Source organism: Mirounga angustirostris, unplaced genomic scaffold (genome assembly GCF_029215605.1).
Source record: "Mirounga angustirostris isolate CCGP_5_RB_7025 unplaced genomic scaffold, mMirAng1.0.hap1 SCAF_10, whole genome shotgun sequence".
Classification (NCBI taxonomy): Eukaryota; Metazoa; Chordata; class Mammalia; order Carnivora; family Phocidae; genus Mirounga; species Mirounga angustirostris.
The window spans coordinates 133,581,533-133,604,205 of NW_026991718.1; the positions used below are offsets into that span (position 1 = coordinate 133,581,533).

The following is a 22,673-nucleotide window of genomic DNA, read 5'->3' on the forward strand; positions in this document are numbered from 1 at the left end:
CTAATAATGGAGGCTACCATTCAGTAAACATTTCCTATATTCCAAACGTTGTTCTGAGTGCTTTACATAGATTAACACATTTAGCCCTCACCACCCTATGAGAGGGGCATTATTTTCCCCATCGTAGAGAGATACAGAGAGGTGAAGTCACTTTTACAAAGTCACACAGCTGCTGAAAAACAGAGCTGGGATTCGAATTCAGGCCAACCTGGCCCCAGGGCATGATGTCAAAGTTCCTACTGGATTTTATGTGCACAAGAACCCCATGAGGAGGGCAGGGTGGACGGGACTAATCTCGCCTTATACATCTTGGCATTTCTGCAAAGCAGATCTAAGTAACTTCTCCATAGTTGCCCCAATTCAGAAGTGGTAGAGTGGACAGGAGCCCGAACCCCAACGCCCAGTCAGCACCCAGCCCCCCACCGTGCTGCACTTCTCCTAGCCCTCTGCATATCCCAGGTATCTGGCTGGTACCTGGTGGTCCATTCTGATTTTTTCCAAGGTATTTTGCTTTTGATCGCATCTCTTTCTAGACATGGAGACAAAACGAGATACAGCATTTCAGCAAATCCAAAACTAGCCCAACTTTTACCTGCAGCTGAAATGTTGCATCCTCCCCCTAAGGTTAAAGGCACAAGGGGTGATTACAACCAGCAAGAAAACTGGAAATAATGGGATCAGACGATATGGAACTAGCTTCTCTCCCCAGTGACTGGTGCCAGGTATTTACACTGCAGCAAGACAAAGGCAGGAAATTTCTCTTTGGATTTTAGCACTTGTTTCTGAAACAGCAGAACCCAAGCAGCGGGACCAGTGGAGGATGGATGGGCGTCTGGCATTGATTGGTACCCAGCCTGAATAATACATCAAGGGCCTGTGACTTCATCACAAAAGCCTTGAGAGCCAGCCTTCTACAAACCAGACTCCCCAGGGACTCACCTCAGCAGGTGTCTGCAGTTGGAAATGAAGTGGGAGGAATATTCCTGAACTCCAGGCTGAGAGGTGGAGGTAAGGGAGCATTTCCAAGACTCCTAGCACTCTGGACCTTCTAATGGGCCCTGTGCCGTGGGGGTAGGCTCCCACCACTCCTTTTGAGCTCTGCCACTGCTAAAGGTGAGTCGAATGTTCCAGTAAGTCTGCCTCCTGGGCTCTGCACCCTGTAAGAGAGACACAGGCTGCTTAGGAAGGAGGGATGTGGCAGTGGGCCCCTGGGTGCCAGTCTCAGCACTGTAGGCTGAGTAGGGAGGCACATGAGCAACGCATCCTCCCTCCTTTCTTCCTTCCTCGAGCGCTGGCTGAAGTGCTGACTATGTGGCAGGTGATGTGCTGGGAGGCAGAGGTACAGCACTTAACAAGGCTGCCTCAGCCGCTGCCCCACACCCAAGAGAAGTATCCTCTGAAGCCCTTTCACTGAATGCCTGTCCGGCACTTATTCTGTGCCACGGGAACCAGTGAAGGATCAAGTTCATTTTGCAGAAGAGGAAAGGGAGATTCCAAGAGGGGTCATGCTCTGTCACTAACCCTGTGACTTGGGCAAGTGGCAGTTTGGACCAACCTTTCCTACTCTACGCACACTCCCCTCATGCCTCCTGGACTTCTATGTAGCTCTATGTGAAAGGGTCAGATGTCCCAGTAGATGAACTCCTTTCTCTTCCCTGTATTCCAAACAGACCCTAATGCAAACCCAGACACCATGGAATGGAGGTAAAATTCTTGCCCTTTTCGGTCATGAACTCTCTCACCCCAGTAGGTCTGGCTGCTGTCCATGGTACCAGGAAGAGGCACAGAGCTGGCTAATGTTGAATGGCTATAGACATTCGTGTGGGAAGCTACAAGACTTAACCACTCAGCTCATGGTTTTGACAGTCCCCAAAGTGTTCGACTGAGACCTTCCAACATTTCTTACTTGTCTCTTCTTCCTCTTCCTGATGAGCCTCTCCATTGGCCAGTGGAGGCTTTGTATTAGAAGTCTTACCTTTATTGTTTCTTGTTCCTTCCCAAGTTATTCTTAACCTTCAAAGCAGAGAAAACTCACCACCAGCTGTACCCAGTGTAGAATAGACAGTTCCAAGAGATCCCAAGTTATTCACAAAATATTTTTGTTTTTTTATTCAATCTATTTGGCTCTTTTCTCCATTTTCCTGCCTTATAAGAGACCCCAGTTTAATATATATTTCTTGCACCATGTCTCCCAAATGTCAAGCACCCACATACCTCCCACATTATTTTGCCATACTCTTATAACACCTACTATTCTATATTGAGTATGTTTCCTAAAATCAACCCACTTTTTAAAAATTCTTAATAGATCTTATCTTTTAGGGCAGTTTTAGATTTACCGAAAAAATAAATGGAAAGTACAGAGAGTATTTTCCCTCTCCTCCCTGCACACCTTTTCCCTATTATTATCATCTTGCATTAGGGTGATACATTTGTTATGACTGAATAACCAATATTGATCCACTATTTTTACCTAAAGCTCATAGTTTACATTAAGGCTCACTCTTTATGTTGCATAGCTCTATGGGTTTTGACAAATACATAATGACACACATCCTCTATTACAGTATTATACAGAGTACTTTTACTACCCTAAAAATTGCCCTGCACTCCACCTACTCATTCCTATAACCTCTCCATGAAGTTCTGGTAACCACTAATCTCTTAACTATCTTTATAGTTTTGCCTTTTCCAGAATGTCATATAGTTGGATGCATACAAGATGTAGCCTTTCAGATTGGCTTCCTCAGATCACTTTATTTTTTTACTTAAATAAATTTATTTAAAAGGAAATCTTTTATCATCATCAAGTAGAGATTTAGATTCATTTAACATGAAGAAAAGGTAGATATTCATTTAGAATGAATAAAAAGAAGCCATAGAGATTCAGTAAAAATGGCAGACAAAGGATCTCTGAAAATTCTCTATTCTATAAAAGTCAAGACAAAAACTGGCAGAAATGTTAGAATCAACTTTTTTCAGAACTACAGAAATTAACCGGAGGCTTAAAGAAATCTAGAGAGCATTTATTCAAGAAAAATGGCTGAGTCTCAGTAAGAACAGTGAGTTTCATGGCATATTAACTTGCTCTATTTCCATCCCCTCCTTTCCAATTCTGAGTTAGCTTTGAAAAACAACAGCCTGCAATCACGGTGAAAAATAATAGTCTGGAGCCACTGGAAGGGGCAAGTCAGGGTTGGAGCTCCTTTGAAGTCTCATTCCCAGAGAACTGTCATCACGGGACTTGTCTGGTAGGTCCCTGGATGATTCCACTTGCAAGGCTGTCTTTATTTGACCCTACTTGAACCTTGCCCAGTGTGAAAAGCCTGGGCATCCGTCAGAAACTATGAGAAGTAATTGATTGGCTTCCTGGCCCCCTGAGGTGGTGAGTAATAGTTGGGGCAAACAATAGCTGAAAAGCTTAAAATAAAAAGCTGGAGAATATGCCCACAGGGGCTTTGAAAATTTCCAACATATTCCTGACAATTTGGAAGGCCATATAGGTCTGTGTGAATGTTTAGGAAAGACCTGAGAAAGCCCTATGATCTCACCTCTGTTTGACCTTGAAGGTCAGCACAAGCAGGAAGACAAATCTGCCAAGTGTTGAAGATGTGCCACAACATACACACAGAGTACCATCGTCCCAATCACTTAAGGAAATCTCTGTCCAATCATTAGCTTACCAGTCAGCTAGCTGAGCAGAGACTTCAGTGGCCACACATGAAAAACAATGCAATACACTACATTAATAGAATTAAGGGCACAAGCCACATGATCATCTCAATAGACACAGAAAAAATTCTTTCATGATAAAAACACTCAACTGACTAGAAATAAGGAACTTCCTCAATCTGATAAGGGGCACCTATGAAAAACTCATAGCTATACTTAATGCGAAATGCTAGCTTTCTCTCTAAAATCAGGAACAAGCAAAAATTTCTATCTCACCACTCTTGTACAACATCATCCTGCAGGTTCTAGCCAGGAAATTAGGCAAGAAAAGGAAATAAAAAGGAAGAAGTAAAGCCATCTCTATTTGGAAATGACATGATCTTGTGTATAGGAAATCCTAACGAACCCACAGATAAACTATTAGAGCCAACAAACAAGTTGAGAAAGTTTGCAGGATAAAAGATATATATATAACTCAATTGTTTTTCTACACATCAGCAATAAATAACCCAAAACTGGAATTAAGAAAGTAACTCCATTCATAATAGCATTAAAAAGAATAAAATACTTGGGAATAAATTTAACAAAAGAAGAGAAGATATGTACACTGAAAACTACAAGACATTGCTGGAAGGAACCAAAGAAGACCTGAATAAATGGAAAGACATACCAAGGTCATGGATCAGAAGATTTAATATTGTCAAAAACCTGGATACTCTCCAAGTTGATCTATAGATTCAGCACAGACCCTACCTTTGAATGCTTTATGAGCTATAACAACTAAATTACAAGCAACCAGAGAAAAAAATAGATAAATTGTACTTTATCAAAATTAAAAGCTTTTGTGCTTCAACAGACACTATCAAGAGAGTGAAAACAATCCACAGAATAGGAGAAAATATTTGGAAATCATATATCTGGAAAGGATCTTATATCCCGAATATATAAAGGACCCCTTGCAACTCAGCAATGAAGACACCCAATTAAAACATGGGTAAATGATCCAAATTGGCATATGTTGAAAGAAGATACACAAACAGCCAAAACATATGGGAAAAGGTGGTCAGCATCATTCGTCACAACACCAAAAAAAAAAAAAAAAAGTTACTTTCTCTCCTCAGTAACCACCTATGGCTGATAAAGCAGTTTCATGGAGCACCAAAACTCCTTCCATCTTCTTTCTCCACCTCCCCTGGCGTGTAGCCCTTGACCAAAAAGGCCAGCATGTCCCTGTCCTGGCAGAGAGAAAGGGAGGGGAGGGCAGCTCCCACTCCTTAAAGGATGTAACCAGGAACTTGTCCCTATGGCTTCTCATTGGCTAACACGTGGTCACATAGCCCTACCAGCTGCAGGGTCTTCTGGGAAATGTAGTCTTGTAGTCTGGGTAGCCATGCACCCAGTTAGCCTTCTGGTGATGAGAGAACAGATATTGCTGGGAGCAGGGACAAGTAGTTGTCCTCATTCAACCTGTGGTTGGATAATGAGGATTAATTAGGATGCAGTTGGTTTACAGACTGACTCAGAGGAAACCCTGTCTAAGCCAAGGAAATTGGGAAGAGTAATTGTTTATAGCCAGGCCATTAGCAGGAAGAATATAATGATTGAACTCAGTTTCCTGCTGAAAATGTGCTTTGAATAATTTAGCCAGGTTGTTCTTGAAGTTAGAATGACAACAATAGAAATAATAATAATTCATAATGTATTTGCTATGTGTCAGCCCTCAGAAGCATTCTGGGAGTGAAATACTACTACCGTCCCATGTTTCAGGGAAGGAAACAGACTCAGGGAAGTTAAGAGGCTCCCAGGCAGGTGGCAGAATCACAGTCAAACCCAGCACCAACTGGCGGCAAAGCCTGTATTCTTGGCTTCCTCACAGGGATCCTGGTGGGGGGGGGTCAGACTGGTGATTCCAGGAGTGGACGCCAACACGAAGGTGAAGGTCAGGCTCCTCCCAGGGATTCCCTGGCTTAAAATCTACAGCCATGAACCTATCTCCATGCACATTCCACACAAGGGGAGCTGTGACTGAGTCAGGGGTTGCTTTTAAAGCCTATTTATGCATATCGAGTCTTCCGGTTGGGCATTCATTGAGTGCTTTTGGAGTTTCCAATGGTTAGGAACAAAGAAGAGTTAAAATCCAAAGCTTGCCATCTGAGGCCACCCAGTCTCCTGACATCTGGCTGCTCATGACATCACCACCCACAGTGCCCCTCCTGGGGCAGCTCCTTTGGATTCTGCATGAGTCATAAGACTCGCCAGGCCCAAGGCATAACCAAATGACTTGTTTGTCTGCTGAGGACAGGGCCCTGGGGCAAAATCACTGGTGTTCCTGAAAGAATCTGAATCAATAAGGGACAGGTTCAAGGGCTGGTGTGGGACCCAGAGCATGTGGTGTCCCATGCGCGACAGAAGGACAGAGGCATTCAATGGTGGGTAGACAGGCATCCACTGAGTGCCAGCACGGCTCAGGGTTTCTTGGGCTTCTTAGGAGCAGTTAGTTGGTTTTATTGAGTGATCAGGTCCTCTGCTAGAAACCAAGCCCAAAGATAAAGGCAGAAATAGCCACAAGGATGTATGTGATCATCACAGCATGGCTCTGCTCCTCATATTGGAAAGAACGGAACAGAGAGGAGAGGGGAGGAAAAGGAGGAAAAAGGAAAGAAAGAAGAGAGGGATCTAGGGAGGGAGAAAGAAGAGCTAAATGCCCTTAGGAGCCCTGGGGAGGCAGGAGGTCACTGACAAGCTATAAATCCTAGTTTTAATATCCACAAAACATACCCAGAAGCCATTTTGTCATGAACGTTGGAAGGTCTCTGCTAGAAAGGCATAAATTTACGAACTGACATACCTGCCCTGTGCCAACCCATGCTGGACTTGGAGGATGCGGATGAGAATAACAAGAGCAATGATAGTAACAGCCAGGGTTTACTGAGCACTTCCTATAAGCCAAGTAACATTCTGAGCTTTTTATTTCAATCACCACAACCCTGTAAGGAAGAATGTTTGTTATCCCTATTCTACAGAGAGAGAAACTGAGGATCTGGGCAGAACCAGCTGAAGAAAGAAGCCAGCCCAGGGAGGTGACCAGGGAATGGGCAAACTCCTCCAGGTAGCATAAAAAGCACCACGATGGACACCCAGAGGCAGGAGTGGAGTGTCACTGAGGGGAGGAGCAGGAAAGGAGGAGGACAAGTAAGTCCAGGAGCCTGAGCTAGCTGGGACCAGGCGTCAGGAGCCAGATGGGAGGAGGCTCCCATGCGGCCTGGGTGGAGGACCTGGGCTTTCTCCAGGGGAGGCATGGGGATCTTGGGGCAGGGCAACTGGCCCAGGCTCAGCCCCGTGATAATCCTCCTTGGGCTGCCTTGCCTTCTGATTAAACAAGCCTGAGTCCCTCCAGGCTGAGGGACTCCTAATCCCAGCCTGGCACCTGTCCTGCTCCCGCCGGGACCTCTGGCATGCTCTCCCGCTGCCTGGGTCACAGCCCAAGCATGATGGTGGGAAAGAGGTCATGGGGAGAGGCGGGTTGCAGCCTGGGGCATGAAGACAGCATGAAGTCACCTTCGCCAAGTCCAGGCCCTTCCTGGGGGAACTTTCCATCTCTCATGTTGACATCATGGGATGAAACGTGTTGTTTGAGCTTCTGCAGCCACTCCTGCTCCTCAGATTCACATGATACTGTCTGGTCTCGATCACACCCACTGCAGAAAATAATAATCATAACAATGATGGTGACCTTTTATGAAGCACTCCATGCGCGGCACTGTGGTTTGTGTGTTACCTCATGAAATCATCAGTAGGAGGGGCGCCTGGGTGGCTCAGTCCATTGAGCACCTGGCTCTTGGTTTCAGCTCAGGTCCTGACCTTGTGGTCATGGGATCGAGCCCCGCATTGGGCTCTGCGCTCAGCACGGAGTCAGCTTCAGATTCTCTCTCCCTCTCCCTCCTACTCGCTCTCTTTCTCTCAAATAAATAAATAAAATCTTTTAAAAAGCTCATCAATAAGAATAACCACAAATAATAAGAATAGCCTCATTGTGCACCAGGCACGCTCCCTGGGAACCAGCACAGATCAACCAGCCAAGGCGAAACTGCTAGGGTCGTCCACATTTCACGTTCTGGGAAACCAAGGAATTTGCCCGACAGCACACCGCTGGGCAGAGAGCAGCATTCAAAGCAATGACCTCACTGACCAAAGTCTGTGTATTTGAACTTGGCTTTGGACAGCAGGGGTTGTCCAAGGGACAACCTAACAGTGTCTGTGAGGTCCAGATCGTCTCCTCGGTCAGGGCATTTCCCTCCTATTTTGTGCCCGCGTCTCATAGAAGTGGGACCTGAACTGGAAATTGGATTCATGGTTCCATGATCTAGAAATGAACTTGTAGAATCACAGGCTAGAACTCATAGACTAAAGAGAGCTCCTCAGCTGGGACAATAAGCACTGGCCCTTGGTGTCTTCTGCACAGTGGCAGGCCTGGCTCGCAGGAACAAGACGTCAGCCCAAGTTCATGGGTAAACGGCCAGACCCTCACTCTGATGTCACTGATGTCACCGTCCCTGGTGCCAGGGCCACGGCTGCCCTGCGCATCTTCACCCCCACACGTGCAGTCAACTGTGATGTTTTTCTGTTCTTCCTCCATCCACGGTTCTGAATCCAGCAAGGAGAGCTGTTGGTTCTTTCAAAGGCAAATGTTCTCTCTTGTTGCCACCTGATACTTAATTGAATTTGACAACAGAAGGTGCCAGACACGAATACGTGGAGCTAGGGGACTGTGTGCCTCGGGGGTCCCCCAGAGAGGGCTCAGCGTGCCCCCAACTCCGTGCTCACCGCTCAGGCCAGCTGCTGATAGCCCTCACTGCAGATGACCCAAGGCAGGCACCTTAACCTCTCTGAAGCTGTCCTCGCATTTGAAAACAGGTGTGGGGTAAGAGCATCCCCATGTCAGATTGCGGCACAGCCCGTATGAAACCCCAGAGCAGAGCTCAGCGCTGCGGGCTCAACGGCCTCCATGTGTCCCTGCTGCCACCGTGGCTACTGTTAACCCCAGGCTTCAGCAAACCCAAGGTGCCTTGGAGAAGTAGCCCGCAACATGGCCCACAGGCCACATCTGCCCTTCCCGGGTTTCTGCACATCACGCCGAACCGGGACACGGGCACCCCTGCTCGCTCGCTCGTGTCTCTCACTGCTTGCACACTACAGTGGCAGGCAGAGTTGAGTCGTGATGGACACCACTGGGCTCTCAGAGTCCAAAATATTTACCACCTGGCCCTTTACGGAGAAAGCTTGCCGACCAAGCTGCAGACTGCGAGGCACACCGTCATTTCAGGTGTTGCTGGGAAAGAGAAGGATTCCAGCAATTCATCTATGACCCACCATCGGCGGGAGATGAATCCAAATCTCAGAGACGATAAAACGTGAAGGAAAAGAAAGGTCCTTGGAAAGTTCAACGAACTATACTGTCATTTGTTTTACTAAAGGACTTGATTGGATGTTAATTCCCCATTTTTTTTCTTCCCCCAACAACATGTTTAGACTTAGAAACCCTTTCAAGCTTAAACCCTGAACACAGAAGGCAGCCTCACGTTGTGGTTCATCCCCTCGCTACCGCCACATACAAGCTGTGTGATCTTGGGCTGGTGCATTTACCTCTCTGACTTTCATTTTCCCTACCTGGAGAAAGGAGAAAGAGTGCCTGTCTCATGCATGTAAAGCAATTAGCGGGGCGCCTGGGTGGCTCAGATGGTTGAGCATCTGCCTTCGGCTCAGGTCATGATCCCAGGGTTCTGGGATCGAGTCCCGCATCGGGCTCCCTACTCCTTGGGAGCCTGCTTCTCCCTCTGCCTTTCTCTCTCACTCTGTCTCTCATGAATAATAATTAAAAAAAATCTTTAAATAAATAAATAAATAAATAAATAAATAAATAAATAAATAAAGCAATTAGCATGTGGTTCACGAACAGCAGGCACTCTATAAAGTGGTAGAAATTACACATAGCTAGTTTGAACATTCACTTATCTTGACCACGCTGGTTTCTGTGGAATGCCCAGAAATCCAAAAGTCCCACCAGGATCCCCGAAACATCACCCATGGACACAGTCCCTGCTCTGTTTCTGGGCTGGAGTGAACACTGCAAGATCCCACGGCCCCCTGGAGTCACCGCCGCCGGGGGGCTGCCCTGTCCTCCGTCATCTTCCAGCCGACCTGGGGTCCCGCGGGCCCCAGGCTCACGACGGTATGCTGCCAAGATGGCAGTTCTGGGAGAAAACTGGTAGCTTTTTCCACAGGAGATGTTTGTGTTTCTGACTTGGATCCTGTCTCCTTGGCTCCCTTCACCAGAGGCAGAGTGGGTGGAAGGTGGGCTTGGTGACGCTGACGGCTTCCTCCCCTTTGGGTCACCCAGAGTGACCCTAGTGCTGGAGGCCCTTGAAAACGACAGCAAAGGACTGGCACCAGGGAAAGCCAGCAGAGGCTCTTTTGTGTCATCAGATGTCATTGAACTAGCGTCTCCAAGAACACCTCTGGAAACTTCTCTCGAAACCACTGTGCGCTTCCCGGCAAGATGGCACGGGAGCTCAGGCTTCAACACGGCCCTTCCGCTCCAAACACTCCACTAGGGCTGGTCCCACAGCGAAACAGAACGCCAGACTCCCAGATCCAGCCCTCGGGGTGTAACGACTGAGACTCACCCTCTGCCACCAACAGGGTCGAACGAGGCGTTCTTATAAAGTGACTGTTTCATTGGACAACTGACCATACAGAGCTGTGATCTTTGAGTGGTTTCCCATAAGGGAGCCCCATGGGTATCCGGAGTCACTGACTGGGGATCTTCACAAACTTTGGTGCAGGGAAGAGGAGCTCAAACACAGCAGTGTTCCCACTGGACAGAGGAAAGAGAGATCGGCATTCGGCATCGCGAGGCAGCCGGAATATGCAGAGCAGAGAACCCCAGAGGAAGCAGTTGTATAGAGAAGGAGCTCCAGAAATCTACATGAGGAATCCCCTCAGTCTTTGGCTGAATATCAAGCTGCATATGTACAGAGCGAGTTTCTGTGAGGTCTGGTGGAGACTAGCGGGGAGCCAGAGGAGAGGGCGTGAATAGAGAGTCTAACTTTGTGCAGAACTAAGAGACATTGGAGTTCAGACCAACCCATATGGAGAGGCACTGTGTGCCCTTATCAGGGGACAGCCCACAAAATCCACTCTTGCAAATAGACTATGGGGTTACTGCACACTCACCCCAAGAAAGTCCAAAACCAAGTCACAGTAGGGGCGCCTGGGTGGCTCAGTTGGTTAAGCGACTGCCTTCGGCTCAGGTCATGATCCTGGAGTCCCGGGATCGAGTCCTGCATCGGGCTCCCTGCTCGGCAGGGAGCCTGCTTCTCCCTCTGACCCTCCCCCCTCTCGTGTGCTCTCTGTCTCTCTCATTCTCTCTGTCTCAAATAAATAAATAAATAAAATCTTAAAAAAAAAAAAAAACCAAGTCACAGTAGACTGAAGGTGATCTTCCAGGAAATTAATTTCCTGCTATAATAAAACCTAATGTTCTTTGAAAAAAAAAGACACAATATCCAGACTCTCAATGATATACAGCAGAGGGACAAAAACTATTAGATGTACTGAGTAGGATTAATGGCAGCTTAGACACGGCCGGACCAAATATTAGTGAACTTGAAGTCGTAACAAAAGGAACTACCCAAAATAATCCACACAGAGATAAGTGAATGGGGGAAAAATGAGCAGAGCCCCAGTTAGCTCAGGGACCACTTCAGGCATCCCAATATATGTACACTTGCAGTACCTGAGAAAGAGGAGAATAGAAAAAAGATTAGAAGAATTCATGGCTGGGATTTTTTCCCCAAATTTGATGAAAACTATAAACCCACAGAACCAGGAAGCTCAATGAACACCAAGCCCGAGATATATGTTAAAAAGGTACATCATGATCAAGTAGCACAAAACAGGTGATAAAAATGTCTTTAAAGCAGCTTAAGCACCTTACATAAAGAGCAACAAACAGAAGGTTGACAATAGGTGTCTCAGAATGGGGGGCGGGAGTAATGCAAGCCAGAAAACAACAGAGTAACATCTTAAACTAAAGAAGGGGCACCTGGGTGGCTCAGTTGGTTAAGCATCTGCCTTCGGCTCAGGTCATGATCCCAGGGTCCTGGGGTTGAGCCCCGCATCGGGCTCCCTGCTCAGCGGGGAGTCTGCTTCTCCCTCTGCCCCTCCCCCAGCTCATGCTCACTTTCTCTCTCTTAAATAAATAAAATCTTAAAAAAAAAAAAAATAAAGTACTAAAGAAAACAAGAAAACTAAACCTATCCTTCTATGCCCAGAAAAAAATACCTTTCAAAAATAAAAATGAAATCGAGAATTTTCAGACATACAAATGCGGAAGGACTGGTTGCCAACGGCCCTGCATTGCAATTAAAGCTCAAGGCAGGTTGTCAGGCAGGAGATACAGATGGAAGGGTGTCTATTCTAGCGCCTTTGCACTACCATATGAATTTTAGAAGTAGCTTGTCCATTTCTACAAAAAGCTTGTTGGGAATTTCAGCAGGACGTTAAAGAAAACTTTAAACTCATGATGCCCAATTTCAAGATTTACTATAAAGCTACAGTATTCAAGACAGTGCAGTATTGACAGAGAGTTCGACAAACAAGCCAATAGGACAGACTAGATGCAAGAAATAGATCCTTACTTATAGAGCCCATTGATTTTCCACAAAGATGCCAAGGTAATTTAAGGGCCCACTTGGATGACCCTAGAAGTGAGTGCCTCCTTAAATTTTGTACCCTAGATCAGTCCCCGTGCCTCTCCCTGTCCTGCTGTTGAATGATCACAAAGAGGTTATGGTTGATGAAATGCTTACTCTTTGGGGCAAGTATCAGATTGATGTCCCCAAACTCATGCACATCCAGTCTCTCAGCCTTGCCTCAGTGGCATCGTCTGGGAAATGGTCCCCTTCTTTCTCAAGCTGACCAAGAGTCTCTGCTGGTTTTTCATTTCTAGAAACAGGCCCAGCTTCCCCTTGGAAATGTCTAATAACACAAGCCGAGCATGATGTCCCTGCTTCCTCAATCAAGTGATGGCAGATGTCAGTGGCTGAGGCTTGGCCCATCACGGCCAGCTACAATGGACAGCTGACCCTGCAGCATCTGACCACGAGCACCTGCACCTCTCTGCCCAGGTGAGCTTTGCCCAAGCACCATAACGTCCTTGCTCCTTGGTGTGACTATTCCAGGGAGTGGTCCACATAGTACCTTGGAGGGACCCCAGGAGGGCTGCGCCCAGTTACCCCCCGCATTATTCCCCCATGGATTGGCTTTCCTCCTTCCCTGCCTCCCTTCCCTTCCCCACCTCCCAAATCAACTGCTTGTACCCAAAGCTTGTCTCAGTCTGCTCTAAGAGGAACCCAAACTAAGACATTATTCCAATTTGTCAGAGCAAGGGGCTGACTTTTCTCATTAATATGGCATCTACTCTAACATTTATAAACCGAGCTGAGAACATCTCCTGGGTTTACCTGGCTGTCAAATGGACTACATAACGAAGGTCAGGAGAAATCTAAATCCAAATGAAGTACTGTTACATTGCTATTGATTAATTTCACCCTTACGAAGTCATAGTGACCCTTGTTGAATCCAGGTGGGGACATGTGACAAAATCCACACTTGCGCTCAGCATTCACTCATTTTGTAGAAGTGTTTTCTGTTTTTTTTTTTTAAGATTTTATTTATTCATTTGAGAGAGAGAGAGAGAGAGAGAGAGAGCATGCGAAAGAGAGCATGGGGGGTGGGGGGAGCGGCAGAGGGAGAAGCAGATTTCCTGCTAAGCAGGGAGCCCTATGCAGGGCTCAGTCCCTGGACCCTGGGATCATGACCTGAGCCAAAAGCAGATGCTTAGCCAACTGAGCCACCCAAGCACCCCTGTAAAAGTGTTTTTTAAAGGCAAAACAAGCCAAAAACAACCACCGAAAACAGTGATGACGATGGTGATGCTTTACATCCTTGCAACTCCAAGTGTGGTCCCCGGATCAGCAGCAGCCGCAGCGCCAGGAACTTGTCAGAAACGCGGAGTCCTGGCTCCACCCCAGACCCGCTGACCCGTGTGAGCAGGTATGGGTGACTCGTGTGTTCACTGCATTTGGGAAGAGCCAGTTTTAAGGATGGGAGGTGCTTTATGGGGTGAGATGGTTAATGCACAGGGTCTGGAGTCAGGCTGGGGGGATTCCAGTCCTGGCTCCATCGCTCACCAGATCTGTGGCTTGGGGCCAGTCCCCCTCTGCGGGCCTCGGTCTTCTCATTGGTTAGGCCCCTCCTCGGCAGAGCTGCTGGGAGGCTTACACGGACGATCAGTATGAAGTAGTACAGCGCTCACGATAGCACCACGGCCAGCACGCGAGAGGGGCGGCGCACGTCTCCGCCAGCACGGTCTCTGCCCCAAACTGAGATCAGTCAGCAGATCGGGTTTTCACCCGCACTTGGAGAGCTGTGCGTTGACAAAATACTGTGTGTGCGGAGTGAGCAGTGAACCGGGGTCAGAGAATCAAAGGTCTCAGCTATAATAGTGCCACCAGATTGAGTGACTCCCTTGCTGAGCCTCTGCTTCCCCACCCAGAAAATGAAAGAGAACCCTTTACTCCTGTGGTTCCCAGGTGGATATCCCCTGGGGAGCCTTCATCATCCTGGCACCTGGGCACCTACTATCTGCAAAGTAGGTAGTGGCCTGGGGTGTGCCCTGAGCTTTCTGAGGTTTGGAAGCCTCCCAGGTGATTGTCCTGACCCACCAAGTGTGAGCAAGCAGGACGTCCTCAGGCTTGTCCTCCTGGGACCACCTCCCATAAGGAGACCCGGGATACAGTGAAAACCCACAGGGATTTTTAACCTGCAGGATCACTGTTTAAAGTACAACACAACGCCATGATTTATCTTCGGTAGAAACTGAATTCCACGCACTGAATCGAGATCTATGCGCACCATGGTAATGTTCGTCTCCACCCCGGTGACAAATCACATTTCGTCAGCACAGAGCTCACTCCACATGGACCTGAAATCCATTGCTCTGCTTCTTCCAAGTAGCTTTTGCTCTGGGTTTGTTTTTGTTTTTTTTTAATTTGTAATTGACCTGTGATTTTTCCTTGGGATGAACTTTATAAAATACCTTCAAATCCTTTAAGAAACTAGGAGGAGCATAAATCTTAAGAAAATGTTAACTATAGATGTAATTCATCAGCAGAGTCTGTGAAATTTCTGCAAATCATTTGTGGAAGGGAATAGTACATAAATCCCAAGTAATCGGACTTACATATGTAATTTATCAGCAGGGCTTGATAAATTTGCACTGCCTCCGAATTTTCTGGCTAGTGGAGGAGTTCTGAGGACTCTTGACAGACCACCCATTGCAGGGGCACCAGGGAGAAGACCAACATCCTCAAGAGAGGGAGAGAGGGAGGGTGATTTCCCAACACCACGGCAAGCTCTGTAGATGGCGCCACCCCAGCATCTTCTCACCTCCAGAGGGTTTCCCACCTCCCCTCATAACTAAGTTGCCAGATTGAGCAGATGAAAATACAGGACACGCAGTTAAACTGAATTTCAGATAAACAACAAATAATTTTTAGTGTAAGTATAGCCCATGTATTATTTGGGACATACAAATACTAAAGAATTATTTGTTAAGCAGGCATCTGTATTTTATCTGGTAACCCTGCTCATAACCTCCCAGTGCAAATTAAATCCCTCTTTCCCAGTCTCAATGGGCGGAGATGGTGTCAGAGGCGAATTGTTCCAATCACTGCTTTCCACAGAACTCTTGCCAGCCTCCTTTTCTTATCTGAAGTGGAAACCACTGGTTTTTCCCTAATACCAGTCTTTACTTCTACTTTAGCAACAGAACACCATCGCTCAGTGACACAGCTAAGTTTGGTTATGTGACTAACTTCTGGCCAAGGGGACAGAAGAGGAAGTGTAGTGGTGTATGTCTGGGAGTAATTCTCAAAAGGAAGTCTCCCCTTCCTCCATCCTACTGCTTAGAATGTTGTTGTGTTGGCTAGAGCTCTAGCAGCCATATTGGGCCACGTAGACAAGGGTCACATTCTAAGTATGGTGGGGTAGAAAGCCTGGTCCCTGGTAGCCTCATGCTACAGAGCCACCACATCAGGCCTGGATTCCCACCTCCAGAAATCTTTTACAAGAAGGAAAAATCAACTTCTATCTTGTCTTGTCCAATGTTATTTGTGGGTCTTACAACCAAACCAGAATATACCATCCTTTAAAGACATGTTCGGCAGATTTCATCACTTTCAAGTCACAATTAAGTCAGTCCAGTTTAAAAATCCAATCTTGGGGTGCCTGGTTAAGCTTCTGCCTTTGGCTCAGGTCATGATCTTGGGGTCCTTGGATGGAGCCCCACATTGAGCTCCCTGCTCAGCGGGGAGTCTGCTTGCCCTTCCCCCTCTCGTGCTCACTCTCTCTCTCAAATAAATAAATAAAATACTTTAAAAAACCCAATCTTATATTCAATTTAAATCTTATCTCCTCCTTTCCACACAGCCTGGTCGTGTTGGAGGCTCCTGGGACTTGCAGGGAGAGAGTAGACAAGCTGTAAGTAACTTTTAGGAAAAGAAGCCCAAGGCATTGACAAGTGCTCACCAGAGGAAGATGAGTCATTTTGATGGAGGATCACAGGAGGCTTCCAGTAAATGATGGCACTTTAGGAAACTGGGGCAAGATTCCAATGGGTGGACACCATGTGGGGTAAGGGCTGTGTCCCCAGTGAAGGTGTGAATATTCACCGAAGCATGAGCGTACAGACAGGTTTAGGAGTGGACACTGGGGACATAGGGTCCACTGAGAGCTCCAGCAGGCCATGTCCAGGGTAGAGAGTAGGGCCACTGAGCGTGACCCTCCCACCTGTGGCTGCCCCGAGCTCCAGGAGGCTCCCCTGCCCCTCACGCTTCTCCAAGAAAAGAAGCCCCCTGCATTCTTCTGGTTGGGGTTTTCAACCCAATTTCTGATGACCATGTCTGCTCATTCTCACCCTCACTGATCCACAAATCTGAATGAAATTCTCACCCAGCTGCAAGGAAAGCAACTCCCAAATCTGGGGTTTATTTTGCAGCTATTGAAGTAGAGTGGCCCAGGAGATACCTGACCCCTCCCCTCCCCAGCCACGCGTGGTGCCAGTTTTACCTTATGAGGCCCCGAGCCTCTTGGTAACAGCTGACTGGACAGGAATGGATGCCTATCCCTGGCTGGGCCGATCGGAATCTTTCTTTCCTCTGGTTATTTGGAATTGGGACTCAAGACGCCAGTATAGAGCTTTGCCTAAAGGCGGAGCCCCTAACCCACCTAGTACCCTCTCCTTTGTGGTTTGGCCTCTGCCTCTTGCACACACAAGAACCGTGGTAAGGGACTCAAACCACGAGAGAGCTTCTCGGCCTTTTAATGCCTTGGTCTCTCCATCAAAAGACTGGGAAAGGCAGCGACCAGGAGCCAGGCCCTCTGCATTCACTATGTGCCTACTATGCATTGCACGGCGCGCCAGGTGGTGGCCACCTCCTCCGAGGCTCCAAGCCCCTTGCGAGCCTCATCAGAGCGGGTAGGAGCGCGAGGCTGCCTGTGTGCACGGCTTCAGCCCCAGAACCATCATTGCTTCTCCCGAGAGCCTCTGGCACACGGAGACCCTTGGAGTCAGTTTCATTAGAGGAGAAGCCAACTTAATTCCAGCCCGGCGAGGAGGCTCTGAATCAAACGGCCCCCTTTTCCCTCCAGCGCATCTTCAGGCTGGCCCCCCGGGTGCCTTTCTGTCAGGGGAAAGATTGGACCGCCCGGCAGTTATCGACAGAGATGGCAGACAGACATTGATTGGGAATATGGAACGAGTCTCTTTCATTTCCAAGTGCCAGTTGCTAGCCAGTGATGGACGGGGCTCGCTGTGATCTCGTGTCTCCCAGAGCGGGGATACAGGGAAGTCGGCGAACAGGGTCTGCCTGTTCGGTTCAGGGACATAATCAGCCGCAACAAGTCACTGACCTTCGAAGGAGAAAAATAATACTACGGCCCAGCAGCTGCCCTGGACTCATGGGTTTGCAATAGTGAAGAGGTTAAGAGTTTAAATGACTTCACAGGAGTGGCTGTCTACCGTCCCCAGCACGGATGCTCTGCCCCTCCCTGAATCCTCCTTCCCACCCCCCTTCCCCCACCCCTGCCCTGCAGTCACTTCTTCTCCTGGAAGGTCACAAAGCTGGCCTCCCTGTCCCCTGATGCTCTGCGTGCTGATCCATCCCAGAGCCCATGCCAGGGAAGAACAGGTCCCCAAAGGAGTCGGGGTGCTCACACAGAAAAGAGAGGGCATGGTGCTGGGCAGGCAGGCTTCAGCACTCCGGGGCACTGCTGACTCTGAACTCAGCGAGGTTTCTGAGGTCCTCCCTGATGTCACTGCCACCTGTCACAGCAGTGACCAAATTGTGTCACACTCCTGCTTTACCGCCGTGACCTCAGCACCAAACCTTGGACTCCCCCTCCCCCCGTACACACACACTGTGTGTCTGGTGAGCTTTGCAGAAAGGTTCTGGAGAATTCTTATGGTCGGTGGCTTCAGCAAGGCTCATGAGACTTGGTTTCCCTCTCCCGGGCACAGCTCGCTCTGCCTGGCTTATTCAAAGCCACTTCCCAGCCCTCCTGAGTACACAGGGATCCTTTCAAGCACGGACCCCCTGACTCCCCTTGAAGGAAATCAAAGTCCCCCCACCGGCCCTGACATCGAGAAGGGGTTTGAAGTTCGGGTCAGAGTCAGCCTGCCTCTCACTCCGCCTTCGTCTCTGCCGGGTTTGGGGGAGGGGAGGGAAGGAGGGCGGCAGTCCGATTGACGGGTCAATGAGGTGCTTCTGGCCACTGCTTGCTGTTCAGGTTGTCACTATTTCTTTGCCTTTTCTTGTAAGGCCTCACACTCCTTTTGGAACTAGGCAGGGGCATAAACATTACATAAATAAACAAAAATATCACAAATAGAGATGTGTCACTGGGACCCGAGGGCTGAGTGGTCCCACACCTGCTCTGCCCAGGAAGGCCCTAGTGACCGACTCTTTTGTGGGGACCGTTCTACTCAAAGAGTGGACTGAACTGAAGGCTGCTGGCTGTGCCGGACCACGAGACCTTTGGGGAATCAGCCCCCGTCCCCCCCACCTCCCATACAACCCCCCCCCCCACCAGGCCCCATCTCCTCACCTGGTCTCCTGCTTCTCCCCTCCCACTCCACTGTCCATTCTCCTGACCACAGCCAGCTGATGCTTTTAAAATGGGAACAAATTTTCAGAGGCTTCTCAACCCATACAGAACAACATGCAGAATCCTTCCTCTCGGGAGCCTAAGAGCCCCCATGATCTGCCCCGAGCCCAGGTGGTCTCGTGGCTCACCCCCCTTCCCATCAGCCACTCTGCTTCCCCCAGCAAGGATCCTCTTCAGGGACCTTGCCCCTGCGATGCCCTTTGTGCAGATTGCTCTCCTCCCCTCCCAAATAGTCCCATCTCTCTCCCTCGCTTCCTTCTGTCCTTGCTCAAATACTACCTCCTCTGAGCAGCCTTCCCTGATTGCTCAGGTAAAACAACGGCATGACCTCCAGACTCTCCACACACTTACCTCGTCTTACCTTCCTTTATGGCACCTCTCCCCACCTGGCATCAGGCTGCATAGACTTGTTTGTTTGCTGTTGTTGTGTCTCTTATTGAAAAGAGAGCTTTGTGAGGACAGAGATCACGTCTGCCTAGCTTGCCGTTAAACTTCAGTGTCCAGCACATGGTACCAGGCAATCCATATCTGACTAAATTCATTCCCATTTTAGAGAAGTGACTGAGACTGGGAGAGGTGAAGAAACACCACCAGGAGATGAGTGTAGACATGACCCCCGCCTCCCCACCTGCTGGGCTCAAATTCCCACCACGGCAGGCCCGGAGACCCGGGAAATGTACCCACGGGTCACAGGACCCTCAAGGCATTGCTCAGAGAATGACTTTTGAGAGGTTTATTATATTTGGCAAGAGATAATTAACTGGGTTCTTTGCATCAACACTATTGGAGGAAGGGCAGCCCTGCCTTCTGGCCATGCCCAGGCAGTTTTGCAAACCAAATTATTACTAAATATAAATATTTAATGAGGCTGGTCCTCCAGCTCTCCTTTGTCCACAGTCATTGAATACAATCTCGCAGCCGACATTCAAATGGGGCTGAGGCTTCTGTGGGAGAAGGGAGATTTCAAATCCATTCAAGATCCCAATCAACTTTCTTTTTCTACTCTTAATAGCAAATGAAGAAAGAAAGCAGAGAGAGAGAGAAGATGCCAACTCTTCCACAAAGTCCTATCGGGTATTGCAGTGGCTTGAATGGTGTCTCCTCAAAATTCATGTCTACCCCGAACCTAAGAAGGTGACTTTATTTAGAAGTACAGTCCTGCAATACCAGGTCGATGCGCGGAGCTGACAGAAGTACGGTCCCTGCAGATGGTTCCTATTGGATCAGAATGGGACCTAAATCCACAGACTGAGGTCCTATAAGAAGAGGAAAGAGGCACCCATAGACACACAGAGGAGGCCATGTGATGACATGGGCAGAGACTGGAGTGATGTGGCCACAAGTCAGGGACACCAGGAGCCACCAGAAGCTGGAAGGGGCAAGGAACGGATTCTCCCGCAGCACGACCAACACCTTGATTTTGGACTTCTGGGCTCCAGAATTGTGAGAGAATAAATAAAGTTCTGTTGTTTCAAGCCACCCAGTTTGTGGTCATCTGTTCTGTCACTCCTATGGGCACTTCAGAATGTTCCCCAGGGCCCGCCCGCACGCTTTTCCATCAGAGGGCTGAGTGCGGCCGGGGGCAACAAGCCAGCAGTGGTTTCTGAGTGGGGGCTGGTCAGCCCTGCAGCCACACACAGACTGCCCCAGCCTCCCCCGCCAGCCCTCGGCCGGCACCCTCAGCTCGCTCAGGCCCAGGCACCTGCAGACCCTTCCCCCTTCTCGCTCCCTGCCCCCTTGGCCAGAGACTGCGCCCTGGATGAACCTCAGGTGCCCCCACGCCCAGCCCCAGGCACCTGCAGACCCTCGCTGGGCTCCCAGAGAACCTCCTGTTCCCCCTTCTCGCTCCCTGCCCCCTTGGCCAGAGACTGCACCCGGGATGAACCTCAGGTGCCCCCACGCCCAGCCCCAGGCACCTGCAGACCCTCGCTGGGCTCCCAGAGAACCTCCTGTTCCCCCTTCTCGCTCCCTGCCCCCTTGGCCAGAGACTGCACCCGGGATGAACCTCAGGTGCCCCCACGCCCAGCCCCAGGCACCTGCAGACCCTCGCTGGGCTCCCAGAGAACCTCCTGTTCCCCCTTCTCGCTCCCTGCCCCCTTGGCCAGAGACTGCACCCGGGATGAACCTCAGGTGCCCCCACGCCCAGCCCCAGGCACCTGCAGACCCTCGCTGGGCTCCCAGAGAACCTCCTGTTCCCCCTTCTCGCTCCCTGCCCCCTTGGCCAGAGACTGCGCCCTGGATGAACCTCAGGTGCCCCCACGCCCATCAGAGGAGGTCAGCCCCAACCTTACCGGCTGGCTCACCTGCTGAGGGAGAGAGGACTGATGTCAGTGCCATGCCACTCACCCCATGATGTGCCCAGAACGCCCCGGGCGTCCCGTGCAACGCAGGTGCTGATGCAGGGGGCGGGGCAGGGCCCGAGACTCTATTTCTAACCGGCTCCCGGGTGCTGCTGGTCCAGGGACCACACTTGGTACAGCAGCTCCGTAGAGGTCTCTCTGCTCTTCAGTCTCTAACTGGTCTGTCCTGAAGGGACGAGATGTTTCAAAGACTGTAGTGAATGAACACACCCCAAAAGTTATCCCAGAGAGACAATCTCTGCACTGGCTCTGGCGTGGATCTGTTCAAAGAGGGAAGTGGGTTCCTTCTCTAGCAGAGGAGAGAGCCACAGCACAAACAGCCCTATAGAGAAATGGGGGTGAATCTCTCTTCTAATCAGCAGGTACAGGTAGACAAAGTTGTATGTAGTCAATGCCCCTGAGGGCTCTTAGAGGTTAATGCACGGGTGAGCCCCTGTGAAAAATCTTCATTTCCCCTAAAAGAAAGGAACTAACATTAGTTGTGCAGTATGAGCTGTCATCCACCGGCTTGTTTAATACCTAAGAGCACTCTGTGAGATGGGTGCTAGGGTCTCTCTCTTACAGACAGGGAGACAGAGTGCCAGAGAGGGTAAGTGACTTGCCCAAGGTCACACAGCGTACACGTGCCACACAGAATCAAGAGCCTTGGCTCTTTCTACCATGGAACATGTGTTGAGAGGTAAGCAACTTCCAGAGATCATTTCCCACCGGAATGATCCTGAGAGCACAGACAGAGGTGGAAGACTGGGTGGACCTGCCAAGAAGTACCAAATTTTGTTACCAAATGAAGCTCTTTGGTAAGAGATCAAGAGGGAGGAGATGTCTTTGCCTCCTGGGAAGGAAAGAGCCTCCCTAAGCCAAAGGAGTGGGAAACGGTTAGGGTGGAGTGAGAAGACAGTGAGATGGAGCCTGGAGAAATATGGAGAAATTTCCCAGCGTTTCCAGGAACTACTACCTCCTCCCTCCTGAGTCTGTCCTGGGAGGAAAGAGAAGCCCCCGATCTCCTTCACCACACTCTGCATGGCTGGGGCTTACCCAGGGTCCCGTGGAGAGCTCTGGGAAGGCCACAGTACCCCACAGGCTTTGGAGGGGATGTCCAACTCCCACCTGAGGGACCAGGGCTAAGTCAGGCCAGTGTGACCTCATTCTCTCATCCTTCCTCAGGACAGCCTGGTAGAGAGCCAGCCCAGGCGCAGGCCAAAGCCTGGACTCTGGACTGAGACAGACCTGGGTCTGACCCAGTCCATCACCTCCTGCCCCAGTGGCTTTGAGTATCCTGCTCAGCCCCTGCATGCTCAGCCCCTGGGTGCACAGCCCCTGTGGCTAGGAAAGGGGGTAACTCGCCTAACCCAA

The 22,673-nt window shown here is 49.3% G+C and overlaps 1 long non-coding RNA gene across 1 annotated transcript; it reads left to right on the top strand.

Annotated features, from left to right (window-relative positions):
- The first annotated feature begins 595 nt into the window (after positions 1–595).
- LOC135361818 (uncharacterized) lies at positions 596–20,577 on the top strand. The gene is made up of 4 exons (XR_010405937.1): positions 596–1,008; positions 12,683–12,860; positions 16,225–16,275; positions 19,973–20,577. It is a non-coding gene; the product is annotated as an uncharacterized LOC135361818 (long non-coding RNA).
- The last annotated feature ends 2,096 nt before the right edge of the window (positions 20,578–22,673 follow it).